Consider the following 2696-nt stretch of genomic DNA (forward strand, 5'->3'; position numbering starts at 1 on the left):
CTAGTCAGTGGCAATAGGTTCTTCTGATCATTAAGGTAAAAACGATGACTGCAGATGCTGAAAACCAAATACTGGATTAGTGGTGCTGGAAGAGCACAGCAGTTCAGGCAGCATCCAACGAGCAGCGAAATCGACGTTTCGGGCAAAAGCCCTTCATCAGGAATAAAGGCAGTGAGCCTGAAGCATGGAGAGATAAGCTAGAGGAGGGTGGGGGTGGGGAGAGAGTAGCATAGAGTACAATGGGTGAGTGGGGGAGGAGATGAAGGTGATAGGTCAAGGAGGAGATGGTGGAGTGGATAGGTGGAAAAGAAGATAGGCAGGTCGGACAAGTCAAGGAGACAGTAACTGAGCTGGAAGTTTGAAACTAGGCAAATGTGGATGTGGTACCGAGTTTGTTTCACAACATGGTTGAAGAGCTTCAGAGCAGAGGAAATGACCTGGGAGTTGCCGTGGGAGAGGGACTCCCTGAGATTCTTGTAGAGAGGAGGAAAACGTCTTCAAGGCAGGCATCCTTGCAAGAGGATTCGCAGTAGGGTTAAAATCAACAAGGTAAAAACAATGACTGCAGATGCTGAAAACCAAATACTGGATTAGTGGTGCTGGAAGAGCACAGCAGTTCAGGCAGCATCCAACGAGCAGCGAAAACACCACGTCTTCTCCCATCATTGACAAAAAACCCTGGAAATCTCCAGTCAACCTTCTTTGCTCCAAAGAGAACATTCCCAAACTTGGGAATGTCTCCACAAAATGGAAATTGCTCATCCCTGGACATAATGCAAATGTTACAGTGGGGAAGAGGTTTTGGCAAAATATTGTCAGTTAGCAGGTGCAAAAATGTTCTGGAAGTAAAACATAAATCCCAGTCTCCAGCTTTGTGAATCTTTAGATACTCTTTGGGAAGTGGAATTAGAGGAGAATGAAGGATGAACTGACGGACTGAGCAGAGATAGTCCAGACACCGTCCCTTTGTTTAAGAGGCTGATTGACTCTGATATTCTCGGGACATGAACTGACCCGAGGCATTGAAAGAATTCTCTCACATCAGGAATTCAAACCCCTTCTCGGCTCGGGGCCAATGAGAAAATTCGGGAAGAGGCAAAACACTGAAAGGCTCGGAGGGCGACGGTCCCGGTGTAGGAGAGCTCGTTCCTCGTGACATGGATGTGCCTGCAGATGGTGGGATCAGGCTGTTCCCATGTCTCCATACTGAATGTCCAAGGCTTTATTATGGAAAAGTAACACTGATAGAAGACAATGGCAATTTTGGGCGGGGCGGGTTGAATTATGAATTGAATAGTAGCTTCCTCAAAGACACTGTGCGGCTGGAACTCCGACCTGTCTCTGTGGCGCAATTGGTCAGCGCGTTCGGCTGTTAACCGAAAGGTTGGTGGTTCGAAACCACCCAGGGACGGAGTATTTCTTATTCTCGCTCCTACCGCTTTCTTGGCTGCGAAAGTGCACGTTTTTAATGGTGTCAGGAAAATGTTTCCCAAACGGAAATCTTTTCCACTGAGGAAGCACAAAGAGGTTTCTGAATTGATTGAATTTCTAACGTGAAGGACTGCGGGTGCTGAGAATGCGAGACAGAAAGCGAAACTGCTGGAAAAACTCAGCAGGTTTGGCTGTACCTGGATGAGGGAAAAAAGAATTCTGAAATGTTGTCTCTGATTCTCTTTTCACGGATGCTGCCTGATCTGCTGAGTTGCTCCTGCAATTTCTGTTCTTGTTTTTAACTGAACGTCCATTTCATCTTTTGGGATGATACATCCAGACTCGCCATTTGCAGATATTTAACCCTTTTGAAACCTGTGAAGTGATTGGATTCAAACAAACTCTGCAATGAATCACTCTTTCTCAGCTCCACAAGCAGAGAGACCTGGGAAATGAAGCTGTCAGTGTGGTTCTGTATTGATGGGCCGAGTGGTGAATGTGATGGACATGAAATCCATTGCGGTTCCCCCACGCAGGTGTGAACCCTGCCGACTACAGTTGAGAACTGTCGTCAAAAAGAAAGGGAGATTGCTCCACGGTTTTTTAAAAATGCAAATCAGTGGAGCGGTTGAAGTCTTTCAATCACATTGGGACTGGTCGGGAACCTGTAGCCCACTCCCTGTCAGGGTGGAACAAGCAGATACCCACAGAGCTGCTTTTGAGGCGATGAGCCAAGAGTTTGGAAATGAGACTAGAACAGTGAGGGGCGTGAAGCCGTGATCGAAATGAAGCAGGTACCTGAGGATTAATGTGTTTTATTTGCCAGTGAAAGATACTGCTTCACAAAGTTGGGCCTGTGGAAGGAAATCAGTGACGGTGATTATCTTTGGTTGTTCACCTTGTGAATGTTCCCATTGCTGCGCATGTCCGTGTTAACGTCAGAACTCTGCAGCATGGCGGCGTCAGGAAAGCACAGGCCGGGGGCGCAATGGATGATGCATCTGACTCCACCTACCTGTTTGAAATGCAGCTCACAGCTTCTTCACACACACCAATTAATCTTTCTCATTGTCCTGAAGCCGGCATACGGTTTGAATTCCCGATCTGCAGGAACAAGACTCCTTTCACTGTCTCGCGTCAGTCAGTGTCCCTGAGAACATCAGAGTCAAGTCACAGCGCTGTCGGAGGAGGGGAAGCTGAAATAGCCCCTCACGCTGCTCACCGGCACATTGCACTTTCCCCAACACACCGCCCCAACCACTGCG

General features: G+C 47.7%; 1 non-coding gene across 1 annotated transcript; it reads left to right on the top strand.

The window, feature by feature from the left end:
* Positions 1 to 1337: 1337 nt before the first annotated feature.
* Positions 1338 to 1411, top strand: trnan-guu (transfer RNA asparagine (anticodon GUU)). Its single transcript has one exon. It is a non-coding gene; the product is annotated as a tRNA-Asn (tRNA).
* Positions 1412 to 2696: the final 1285 nt, after the last annotated feature.

Source organism: Chiloscyllium punctatum, chromosome 36, assembly GCF_047496795.1.
Source record: "Chiloscyllium punctatum isolate Juve2018m chromosome 36, sChiPun1.3, whole genome shotgun sequence".
In the NCBI taxonomy this organism is placed as follows: domain Eukaryota; kingdom Metazoa; phylum Chordata; class Chondrichthyes; order Orectolobiformes; family Hemiscylliidae; genus Chiloscyllium; species Chiloscyllium punctatum.